At 41.6% G+C, this 13,154-nt stretch overlaps 1 protein-coding gene across 2 annotated transcripts in view; it reads right to left on the bottom strand.

Moving 5' to 3' along the window:
* Positions 1 to 4,780, bottom strand: part of SV2B (synaptic vesicle glycoprotein 2B) — a 212,228-nt gene extending 207,448 nt beyond the window's left edge. For both annotated transcript variants that reach the window (XM_036734687.1, XM_036734688.1), the window contains exons 1-2: positions 4,646 to 4,780; positions 1,682 to 1,760 (exon numbers count right to left, since the gene is read on the bottom strand). The gene's annotated coding sequence lies outside the window, so the exon portion shown is untranslated. The remainder of the gene's footprint in view (positions 1 to 1,681; positions 1,761 to 4,645) is intronic.
* Positions 4,781 to 13,154: the final 8,374 nt, after the last annotated feature.

Raw genomic sequence — 13,154 nt, 5'->3', positions numbered from 1 at the left:
GCTTGCCTCAGTTTCCTCTTCTGTTAAATAAGTATGTTAATAACAGCATCTACCTCCCAGGGTCATTGTGAAAAACAAATCAGATAATAATTGTAAAGTCCTTAGCGCAGTGCCTGGTATATAATAAACACTATATAAAGGTTAGCTATTATTATTATTTGCCCCATTAGCAAAAAAAAATCCTAGTCACAGCTCTGCCTGCTGGTGCCAAACCATATTGATTATGCCCCAAGCTTTAAAAAGCATTTTCCTCTCCAACTACCCTAGTTGTTCCGTTGAGAAACATTTCATATTTTTCCCAATTTGGCCAGCGAAGCCCTTTGAAGATATAACAAGCTTTATAAATACTAAGTATTCTTTGACTATCGTGCGTGAGCCTGGTCTCCTAGGCACCGTGCCCAGCTTGGCTTAATTTTTTGTTTATTATTTGTGCACCATCCCAGATTCAGTTGAGATGGAGCTTTAAAAATTATGGTTATTATTATATTGATGTGACATGCAGCTGATGCCAATGTGGCTGTTTGGGACTATAGAAAACAGCTCTCATCAAAGAAGCCTTAGCCTTCTATTATCCACATTAACAGCACAATAGAACACCAGGCAAGGAAATTCTTCCCTGAATTCTTTGCGATTTCTTAGCTCTTCTTCTTGGTCGTTTATTGTGTTCCCAGAAGCTTAGACAGGATTGGGAATGGCAGCTAGCAAAGAGCTGACATTTTTCACATTTATTACAATTATACTGTCATTACACTTTCTTTAAAAGCATAAACAACACCTTGAGTCTTAGAGCCTTCTAATTGAATTAAACCACCTTGAGGACAGTTAACTGAGCACCCACGGGGTGAATGTGCTGTGAAGTAGAGAGTACACAACACAATAATAATTCTTTACATTTATATAATACTTTAGTCACGAGACACTTTTCTTATACCTTATCTCACTGACTTTCACAATAGTTCTGTGAAATGAAGCGAGGCAGCTTCTTGTTGTCCCCACCATATATATATGAGGAAACTGAGGGAAATTGACTTGCCCAAGGTCATACGGCTACAAAGTGGCAAAGACAAGGCTAAAAAGCCAGTTCCGGCTTATTGTTCAGTGAGTTCACTTCCCATTGTAAAATGCTGGGGACAGCTAGATGGCACAGTGAATAGAACGCCAGTCCTGGAATGAGGAGGACCTGAGCTCAAATCCAGCCTCAGACACTTAGTAGCTATGTGACCCTGGGCAAGCCTGATTGCCTCAACAACAACAACCAAAAAAAAAATTAAAGGTACAGGACACACAACAAGCCTTTTAAAAATGCTGCGTCTCTGGTGATCAGACCCCAGATTTAAAGTTATGAGAGTTATCAGATCCTATGTTTCAACCCCAATATTTTGCAGATGAGAAAACAGTCCCAGAAAGGTAGTGTCTTACTCAACATCATTCAGAAAATAGATAGCAGCACCGGAATGTAAGTCCAAGTCCTTTAACTCCAAATTCAGGATATTTTTCATAATACTTCAAAGCCCCTCAGACCACATCCCTTGCCTGCAGAAACAGAGACTAGACAGAACAATTCAGAAACTTAGCTGTGAGACACAAGATATTTTTCATTTTCATTTCTACTTTTACTTCATAGAATGGCAGAAATGCTCTGCGTGGTTGGGACTTGCTGTATACGGCGCTCCATACTTACTGAGAAGAGTTTTGGCAAAACAGAAGTTATGGGTGTGATCCCAGGAAAGAGAAAGATGCAGGAATCATCCAATTCAGACCTGCAGAATTATAAGCATAATTTCATTCAATCTAAAAAGAGTCTCTCCCTCTCTTTGTCTGTCTCTGTCTGCCTGTCTCTGTCTCTGTCTCTCTGTCGCTCTCTGTCTCTCTGCTGCTCTCTGTCTTTCTCTCTGTGTGTCTCTGTCTCTCTTTCTCTCTCTGTCTCTCTTTCTCTCTCTGTCCTTTTCTGTGTCTTTGCCTCTCTTTTGTTGTGTCTCTCTGTCTCTGTCTCTCTCAACAAAAAGGTAAAGGATACAGAAGGGGAAAGAGTTAGGTTAAAGACAGGGCTTTAGGGGAATCTGACAAAAATTAGAACAGCCTTAGAGGGAGAGCCAGCGGGATTTTTAATAGATGTCAATGAAAAGATCAAGGAGTCCCTGGTTATTTCTTCACTGCTTCGGAATGTGAACCGTTACCATCAAGCCACTCTCTATATACCTGACTCATTAGCACCTCCACAGTACTACAGGGCCTTTTTAAAACTGTTTCCACAGCTTAAATTGCTCTCACTTCTCTCTGCCAATTCAAATCTTTCATGTCCGCCCTGTTCCATGAAGCCCTTTTCCAAAATGATTATTCACCTCTCTGAAGTCCTCCAGCACTTACAGAATATGTACCTAGGCCTGCCTTCAGCAAAATTTGTTAAGTTGGTAAAATTGTATTTAGCATCCTCATATCCTTTCTCTTCCTCAAATTGGCACCAAGTGCCTCCATGGTGTTCCCTGGCTACCCATAAACCCCTCACTGTAGAACCCTACTGTATGTAAGGAGAATTTTGTTGACCTTTTAGAGTTCAGTTTCTCAGGATCCAGGGCCATGGCAACGTCTAGTTTCCAGGTGTTAGATAATAACTCCCAGAATAGCCCCAAGGATCCTAGATAGTAATTCTTAGAATCGGTGACAGACAGTCCTACTGAGGCTGTGTTGTGAGATACAGGTGAAACATAATTGATATTTACTACACTTGCACGCAATGATGATATTGCTAAAGTTAACCTGTGAGCTTAGTGTTGACAAGATGCCTTCTTTGTCTGTGGCCCTATAAAGCAAGTGGGCACTGGTCAGTAAGTGGGGAATCCCGGGAGAATCCACGAGGAAAAAGCACGGTGTGTGCCTCAGCCAGCCCCCATTGAGGCTTGAGGGGACTTGGGGCAATGCACAAGCTGTGCCTGTCTCGATTGAACCCATCTAGACATAGGGGTAGTTGCCCCACTTCTCACTGACCTCTGCAAGAAGGGTGATTAGGGAATGCTGTAGGAGTTTGTGGTGCTTCCATTAACAGCAACCCCTTGTGAGAAAACTAGACTAGAATAAAGCTGATTATTATCCTGTCTGACCAGATCAAGAGTGACCCTGTTAGAGGCTGGAGTTTGAAACCTCCAGTGCCTCCTGTGTGTTATCTGCAAAACACCCACCCTTTGGACAGATCCCCATACTCTGAGCGTTTCTCTACTACCATCTCCCTCAAAATTTGCCCTTCATATATGTCACTGTATTTTTATATTTATATTTATTTATTTTATATTTATATCATATTTATATATATTTATTATATTTATATTTCTATATTTTATTTATTATATTTATATACTTATTAAGCATTTATCATGTGGCAGTCACTATGCTAAAATACAGATACAAGCAAGCAAAACAGTCCCTACCATCAAGAGTTTACATTACAAGGAAGACAATATATAAAAATAGATAATATTTTATATGTTTATATAATATATATAAAAGGGAGCTAGAAAGGGGATGGGCAGCTAAGTGGCACAGTCTGGCTGGGCAACACCTGAGTTCAAATTTCACCTCAGTGACTTAACCTTCTTTGCCTCAGTTTTCTCATCAGTAAAATGAGCTGAAGAAGGACACAGCAAATGCACTCCAGTATCCAAGAAAACCCCAAGTAGGGTCATAAAGACTTGGACATGACTGAACAACAACAAGGAAGAAAAAGGGGTGGGATACCCACAGGAGAGCATAGTTTGAGAATAGCAAGAAAGTGTCATGGAAGCCCAGTTCTGCACAAAATTAAGCAAAAGGCCACCCATCAGACCCCTTAGTTCAGAGCCAGAGTCCTCCTTCCACAGAGGTACAGGGATTGGTTTGAAGAGAATGGTCATAGTGTAGGGCCATGGTTAGGCAGTAGCCAGAAAGTAATGTGCTGGTTTAGTTCTGGACAAGTTTGTCATATCATCTGATTGACTAGTCACTGCCAGAGCTATAAATAAGGTTGGCAAACAGGGTGGGAATTTTAAAGAATCTTAAAGAATTTCCCACCTCAGGCTGGGAAATTTAAAGGAGCATTTTCAGCATCTGTACTCTTCCCATTGAAAAGGCGGGAGCAGGGGCAGCTGGGTGGCTCAGTGGGTAAATCACTGGCGCTGGAGTCAAGGGGACCTGAGTTCAAATCCAGCCTCAGACACTTCACACTAGCTGTGTGACCTTGGGCAAGTCACTTAACCCCAATTGCCTAGCCTTCCCCCTAAAAAAAATTCCAGAAAAGGTGGGAGCAGAGTCTTTTGGGATGGGGAAGTAAGAATGTCATAGGAATTTACGAATTGGGTCAGAAACCTCACAAATCCAGCTCAGTTGTTTTTTGGTTCCTCACTGAAGGAGTAGGCCACAGAGGCTGTGGCTAGGCTGGCTAACAGAACCACATTCCAGGTATAGAAAGGCATGTCCTAAACCTGGCCTAGCAAGCCAGGCCCCTCAGCTCCATCTGTAGTAACCTTTCAAGGGCTGCCTCACATCACATGCAACCTGAGGAGTAAGGGAGCACACCCCTCAGGAAGCCTGGGGACTGGGAGTAGTCTAGGAAGTGCCCTGGTCCTATCCTCACCCTTGATCAGCAGGCTGTAAAGGAGGAGAAAGAAAGCAGTACCTCAGTTCTTGCTGGAAGGCCATGCCTCCCTGGGAATGCCTCTTCCTGGGAGCCTTTTCTTTACATCCAAGTTTTGTCTTATTTCACTTCTCAAAATGCCCTGCCATCAGGCCAGCACAAGGGGGAACTGGCTAAGATCTGCTTGGGGCCCAGAAGAACCCAAGGCCCTCCCTGCCGTGATGCGTCATGAATCTAGAGGTTACTGCTCTGAAAGGGCCAGTGACCCCAAGGGCAGTCACATTTCATTAGCCCGGCTGAAAGAACACTTCACTGGGAGACAAGAGGCCTGGGTCCAGCATCTGTTCTAACACTAACTCTGGACTTCTATTTCCTCCTCTCTGAAACGAGGATTGATTAGATCCTAACGATCTTTGAATCTATTAGATTCGGGCTCCATTTGACTCAAACTCAGTCCAGCCTCAATTACAAAGTTGGCTAAGCTTTCCTATTAGGCAAGACATTCACCCTCTCTGGGAAATGTAAAGTGTGGGAGTTGTACTAAATGATCCCCAAAGTCCTTTCCGGCTCTCACGTCATACTCTGAAGCTTTCTGAGGGGGTTGGTGTCAAGGTTTTGTTTTATTTCCAAACCTCTCCCCAAAGACATCTGTTTATCATTCCACCCCTACCCTCATCCCCAGTAGCAACAACAGCAATAATAACTTATAATACATAACTAATAAAATATAACTAATAATAACAATAATATTCATATAGTGTTTACTATGTGCCAGGTACTATGCTAAAGCACTTTATAAATACTTCACTTTGTTCCTCACAACAATACTGGGAGGTAAATGGTAATGTTACCCCACTTTACAGATGAGGACTCTGAGGCAAACAAAACTTAAGTGACTTGTCCATGGTCACACAGCTAACAAATATCTGGGAATGGATTTGAACTCAGGTCTTCCTGACTCCAGGCCTGGCAAGCTATAGTAATCAGACTTCTTAGATGACACGGGTAAAGAAACAACTGACCTTAGCATGTAGTTATTAAGAATAATTAGTGAGGGGCAGCTAGGTAGCACAGTGAATAGAGCACTGGCCCTGGAATCAGGAGTACCTGAGTTCAAATCCGGCCTCAGACACTTGACACATTTACTAGCTATGTGACCTTGGGCAACTCACTTAACCCCAATTGCCCTGCCTTCTCCCCTGCAAAAAAAAAAATTTAAAAAAAAGAATGATTAGTTAAAATCAGAAGCTACTATCTGAAGGGAGCTCTTCAGTATCTGCTTTGCGGTATCTTGTAGTCTCCAGTCACAGAAGCCAGTATCCCAGCATCCTTTCCTAATACCCACCTACTGAAGGAGCCTTCCATACCTTAGATACAGTTTGTTGTGTTTGTTTCCGGTGCAAAAATTCCTAGCTATGGTTCTGGTTCCTAAGGTATTAGTGACTAATAACAAGACCATGCTCCTAAGAGAGGGAGGGAGGAGATATTAAATATATATACATACATATACTAGATATATACACACTATATATACATATATGGAGAGAGAGATGTGGAGACATATATATGTGGATATAGATATATAGAGAGATGTGGAGATATATACATGGATAGATATATATGGAAATATAAATATAAAGATATAGATATATATGGAGAGAGAGATGGAGATAAATAGATTATAAAGAAAAGGACATATAGATAAACAGAGGAAGCTTTGAGATCCCAAATCTCTAATGGGAGAATTTCAGAAACAGGATCAGCCAGTGGGAAGGGAGATTTGGGTAGGAATTGCTTTTCCAGAATCCACAAATCGCAACATGCAGGCCAATCCCTGTTCTGCTTCGATGATGTTTGCTGCTTTGTTCTCACATTTCATACATGAGCAACTGGGGACTCGTGAGCTTTAGACTTAGAGTCAAGAGGACCTGAGTTGGAATCCTGCCCCAGACACTTAGAAGCTGTGTGACCCTGGAAAGCCTCAGCTTTCTCATCTATTAAATGGGGTTAAGAAGAGCTACTACTTCACAAGGTTGTTGCAAAGATCAAATCTAATAACATGAAAAGTGCTTTGCAAACCTTAAAGCACCATATAAATGTTAGGTGTTACTGTTAATATTATGAAAGAAATGACCACACATTAGATCATCGTCTACTCTTTAGACCTTAAAGGACCTGAAAATTAGAGTTCTGGATTTGGCTCTACCAGCCACTAACTAGCTATGTAATCTTAGGCAAGCCATTTGATCTCTCTCCGTCAGTAAAGACTAAATGATCTCTCTCTATGCCAGTAAAGACTAGAAATCAGGGATGGGGAACATGCGGCCTCAAGGCCACAGTGGCCTTCTAGGTCCTCAGGTACAGCCTTTTTACTGAGTCCAAGTTTTCCTTTTTTTTAAAATTAATTTATTTTTTTTTCATTTTCAACATTCATTTCCATAAGCTCTTGAATTTCAAATTTTCTTCCCCTACCCCTTCTCCGAAATGGCATGCAATCCGATATAGTCTCTACATATACATTCGTGTTAAACATGTTTTCACAGTAGTCATATTGTAAAGAATTAAGACCAATGAGAAGAATCACGGGAAAGAAGAAACAAAACAATGACAAAAAAAAAAGAAAGAGCAAATAGTATGCTTTAGTCTTCCTCCCTCCATAGGTCTTTCTCTGGATGTGGATAGCATTTTCCATCATGAGTCTTGCAGTTGTCTTAGATCCATTGCTGAGAAGAGCCAAGTCTGTGAAAGTTAGTCATCACATTGTGTGCCTATTGCTGTGTAAAATGTTTTCCTGGTTCTGCTCACTTCACTCAGGATCAGTTCATAGAAGTCTTTCCAGGTTTTTCTGAAGTCTGCCTGCTCCTCATTTCTTAAAGCACAGTAGTATTCCGTTACATTCTTATACCACAACTTGTTCAGTCATTCCCCGAATGATGGGTATCCCCTCAAATTCCAATTCTTGACCACCACAAAAAAGAACTGCTATAAATATTTTTGTACTTGTGAGTCTGAGTCCAAGTTTTACAAAACAAATCCTTTTATTTAGAGGTTTTGTTCTGTGAAAGTTGGATTTAGTCAAAGGGCTGCACTTGAGGACCTAGAGGGCCTCAAGACCACAGCTTCCCCACTCCTGGCAACCCTAGATGATCCCTCAGTTCCCTTCCAACTAAAACACTCAGCATTTTTTGCAACTCACTGTGCGGTGTTGACAAATCACTTAACCTTTCTGGGCCTCAGTGTCCTCATCTATAATAATACCTACCCTATGTTTTCAAAAGGTTGTTGCAAAGAACAAATGAAATTATAAGACCGCTTTGAAAAAGTTCAGGGCATACAAACAGAAGCTCTTATGTATGTATGTACAGTTTGCTTCCCCAACCAGATTGTAAACTCCTCAATGGCTAGACCTGAGCCACCAACTTTTCTTTATCCTTTTCCATTAGTAGGTGCAGAGTATGTGATTACTATTCAATTTTAACTTATCCAATTGTAAACTCCTTGAGGAAAGGGATTCACATTTCATCTTGGTTTTCTTACCACTGGGCCCTTATGGATAGCAGGTATTTAAGGCTTTTTGAATCAAATCGAATTATAGAATTGAGTCATGTAGAACTGAACTCAGCTCTGTCGTAACTGCTTCTCCTTTCACCTGTCTGACCACTCCTATTTCCTTTGTTAGATCCTGATCCAGGTCATTCCCCCTAAAAGTGGATGTCCCTTAGGTCTATGTCCTGGGCCATCTTCTCTCCCCTGTTTACTGTTTAACTTGATGATCTCATCACCTCCATGGCTTCAATTCTCATCTCCCTGTTGATACTTATCCAGCCCTAACCTCTCTCTTAACCTCCAGACTCTCATTTCCAACTGCTTTCAGACACCTGAAACAGAATATATTGCAGAAATCTTAAACTCAACATGACTAAAACTGTTTCTCTCCCCCAATCCTATCATCCTCCTAACTTCCCTATCACTACTGAGAACACCGTCTTCCCAGGCACCCAGGCTCACAAACTGTCATCACTCTTTCTCGTTCCCCTTGTACAATCAGTAGTCAATTTGCCTTCGTAGCATCTCTCAAATATGCCCCCTTCTCTCCTATGGCATTGCTACCACCCTCGTGAAGACTCTCATCAGCTGGTACCTGGATTATTACAATAGCCTGCTGGTTGGTCTGCCTATCACAGGTCTCTCTCTACTCCGATCCACATTCCACTTACTTCTGTTCTTGATGAAGCACAGGTGTGACTATGTGACCCCCAATCAATAATTTCCAATAACTCTTTATCACCTCCAGAATCAATATGAAATCCTCAGTCAGCATTCAAAGACCTTCACAACCTGGATTCTTCCTACCTTTTTATTCTTCTTACACCTTATTTTCTCCCATATATCGCAAGATCCAGTAACACTGGCCTCCTTGTTGTTCCTCAGTCAAGACACTGCATCTCCTGACTGGGTATTTTCAATAACTATCCCCCATGGTTCTAAAATGCTACTATGCTATGATCTAATAAATACCCCCGAACTGCAGAAAATCGGTACCATGGCTCTTGTATATTAGTAAATACTTTCTCCAGCAGATGGCAGCAAATGAACTTGGTCTTGGGAAAAATCCAGTTTATCCATTTCAACATGTTGATTATATTTTAATTGAGTCAAAGTTTCACCATTTTGGCGTACATTCTAAAACATAGCTCTGAGAATTCACTTTACACTTGTCACCATTGAATTGAAGAAGATGAAGTTATCTCCACTGTAGAGCAGAGATTAGATTGGGAGTCAAAGGACCTGAATTCAAAATCTAAAACTGCTTTTTTTTCCTACATGACCTTGAGTAAATCCCTAAACTACACTGGCTATTCGATCTCTGAAGTCTCTTCCAGCCAAATCTTATTATTAATTTGTTTTTACATTTATGAAAGTGTTAATCTCTAGCAAATATCGTATACCTTTCCAAAATTACAAAAAAATGACAGCTATAGTTATAAAAGATAATTCATTGTAATAAAACTATGGGGCCCCATTACCGTATAGACAAAACTTAACTAACTTTCCTTCACAACTCAGCCAGCATTGTATTTCCTTCTGTGACCTAGTTAGATCTTCCTCAAACCTTTTGATCCAGGACAAAGTGCCAGCCTCAGAAAGCCTGTTTTTGCTGCCATTTCCATTGGCACACCTAAGTACATGTGAGGTTCCTTCTTAAAGAACATCTTAAGAAAGCAACCTCACATCCTTTTCTCTCAAGTCCTTCCTCATCAGTAAGATAAGAACTGAAATACACCTCTAATAAGTTATTTTTTGTATAGAAACTACTGTAGGTATGATTTATCAGAGTAAAATATACATATGTGAATAATGCAAATATACAGGCAAAAAAGAGACCCCCTTACTAGGAGAAATCCCAGTTCCATTTCCCTGAATTAGTGGGGCCTTACTAACAACCACGTCCCCATACACAAAATTTCTGCTTTGGAAGGGACCTCAGAGCCATCTTGCCTCTTGAGATTGCCCAATCTATTTGGGGCAAGTTCTCATTGTTAAGAAGTTTTTTTTTTCCTTTGATCGAACCTAAGTTTGCCTCTCTGAATCTTCCCCCTCTATATGTTAGGAGTCCACACTTTGACTCCTGTGTGTGTCTAACTCTAAGCCATTCCACTGCCTTCAACATAACCAGAATTCCCTCTGCCCAATATAATCCTTCAGTGCTCACAGAGAAAGAAAGCAAATGCCTGCCTGCTTCAAGTTAATGAAGCATTTAAGATACTGCCAGTTTCTAAAAGCACAAGAAAAACTAAATACTATTGTTGTGCATGTTGGCATATGCCTGACACATAGCCCATCGAAGGGGAATTCCTGTTAACACTCACTGAAGCCAGAGTCCCTCCTGAAAGTTTCCTTGGCCCTGGGGCTATGGCTCAGGTCCCACAGAGGGACTTGAAAGAAAACAACAGCTTTTGGTCCAAAAGGGTGAGGAGACAAACTGAGTCATAACAGTCTGGGTTTCCTAAAGGCATAGGCAGATTCATGATTCACCTCTGTAAAAGTTCTGCCCCTCGAGTCCAAGCCACGTCCTCAGTAAGTGCCAAAATCTTCCATTCAGGAGTTTCATAGCTCAGCACTGTGTTCAGAAATGCCAGTACACATTATGAGGTCTTTGATCTCCAGCCCTACCCAAGCTCTTAGACTGCTGAGGAGTGTGCTTTTATGATCCCTGAAAGGGCAGGGAGCTCTAGATCTCCTAAATTCTCTTTCCTCTCTGCCTTACTCAGTAAACACCATTGGCTCCTTCTCTCTTCCAGAATAAAATAAAAAATTATTTCTTTGGCATTCAAAACCCTTCATAACCTGCCCTCCCCACCCCCCCTTTTCAGTCCTCTTCCACCTTACACAATCCCCCACATACTTTGTGAACCAATGACACTGGCCTCCTGACTGTTCCTCAAACAAGACACCCCCATCTCCCAATTTCAGGTATTTCCACTGGCTGACCCCATGCCTGGAATGCTGTCCTTCCTTACCACCACCTCCTGGCTTCCCTGGATTCTTCAAGTCCCAGTTTAAATCCTACCTTTCCTGATCCCTCTTAATTCTAGTGTCTTTCCCATGTTGGTTATTTCAAATTTATCCTGTATAAAACTTGTTTATACTTTGGTATTAGCCTGTGCTTATCTCCCCATTAGACTGTGAGCCCCTTGAGGGCCGAGGTGTATCTTTTCACCTTTCTTCGTGTCCCCAGTGTTTAGCTCAGTGTCTGACACATAGTAGAGGTCCTTAATAAATATTCATGGACTGACTGCCTGATGAACACTGCCTCTAGCTAGCTGAATGGCTTGGATCAGATGACCCGAGTTCAAACTCCAGGCTCTTTCACAATGTCTGGGTGTCCTTGGACAAGTCTCCTAAACTCAGGCTTAGATTCTTCATCTATAAAATAAGAAAATTGTGCTCAATGACTTCTAAAGTCCCTTTCAGTTCAAAATCTGTGATCCTATAACCTCTGCCCTCTGTGCTCACATGATACTCAGAGGTCAAATGGACTTGAAGGGACGGGGTTACATAGCTTAAAGAAGCAAAACAAGTACAAGGCATTCATCTGAAAGGTTGATTTAGCTTTCAGACCTCAAACCCAGTTACTACTGAAAACGAGATCCCATACATAACTCTTAGGAGAACTGTGATTTTTCTGGGGCACACCCATACATAGAGGTATGTAGATGAGAACAATTCATCCACTTTGTACACAGTTGGAGCAGATCAAGTGCAGTACAGAACCTAATCCTATTGCTGAGGGTCATGGACAAACAGCCCAAGCAGTTAACAATACCCACGTGTATTCACACACCCCTTTTTGCAGAAATACCATATATTCTTCTAAACTTGGAGGAAATGGCTCTAAGCATAGTTATGAGTCAGTCTCTGACTGCAATCAAGGGCTTGTCTCCCTGAATGGAGCCAGAGAACTAATTGCAGCCAAGCCATTGATGATGAATTGGCACTGTCTTTTACAATGTTTTATGTGAATCTACCAGCACAAAAACAGGTCTCTACGAGTCCAGCGGAGCCCGACACCTCAAAGAACAGGAGCAGATTAACCCAACCTCCATCTGGCCATCTGAATTGGCATGGGATCACAGGATCATAGGTTTAGAGCTAGAAAACCTGGGTTCAAGTCTCACATCTGAAACATCCTAGCTTTGGAACCCTAGTCAAACCATTTATCCACTATGTGCCACGGTCATTTCTTCAAGATGAGCTATTGCCAAACAGTTACAGTTCTGCAATGGTAGAGTGAGCTTCCTCATTGGGAGTTCCCCATGCCTGGGAAATCACAGGTCTGGCCAGAAATATTTGGGGGTGGTTGTACATGGGCAAGTAATCAGTAATTCTGGTGTCAAGGGCAAGCACCACAGGTCCACCATTATGACACTAGAGATAGAGTTTGAGACAGACAGAGATTCCATTTTCCTTTTTGAACTGAGATAACTCCAGCCCCACCCCATCTACAGTGTATCAGAGAGAGAGACAGAGACAGAGAGACAAAGACAGAGACAGAGAGACAGAGAAAAAGAAATGGATAGGCAGACAGACAGATTAGATAAATAAATAGACAGACAGACAGACAGATAGATAGATAGATAGATAGATAGATAGATAGATAGATAGATAGATAGATAGATAGATAGATCAGTCTGAGAATACACACACACATGTATAATACGATTGTGCTTGTGTGTTGGGGGAAGGGTGGAAGGGAGTGGCATTCTTAAGCTATGCTATCTGATCCTTACTCTGTTCCTGTACTTCAGACCTGTTATCTTGGATGCTTTCTGGGTCTCTCCCTTGATTTCTCTGTCTCAGCTCTCTTTTCTGTGTTTGTTTGTTTTTTTCCACCACATAACCTCTAATTTTGGGCAATTCTACCACTCTGCTCCCAGCTATCCCTGATCTCTGACTTCTCCAGCCAAAAATTTCCTGCTCCTTCCACAGGCTGAATGTTCTCATGCACCTTTACAACTTCTCATCACGTCTTCTCAATACACATTTGCAT

This window comes from Trichosurus vulpecula, chromosome 8, assembly GCF_011100635.1.
Source record: "Trichosurus vulpecula isolate mTriVul1 chromosome 8, mTriVul1.pri, whole genome shotgun sequence".
NCBI classification, from domain to species: domain Eukaryota; kingdom Metazoa; phylum Chordata; class Mammalia; order Diprotodontia; family Phalangeridae; genus Trichosurus; species Trichosurus vulpecula.
Note: the sequence above shows the minus strand (reverse complement) of the source record. Positions and strands in the feature narration are given on the sequence as shown.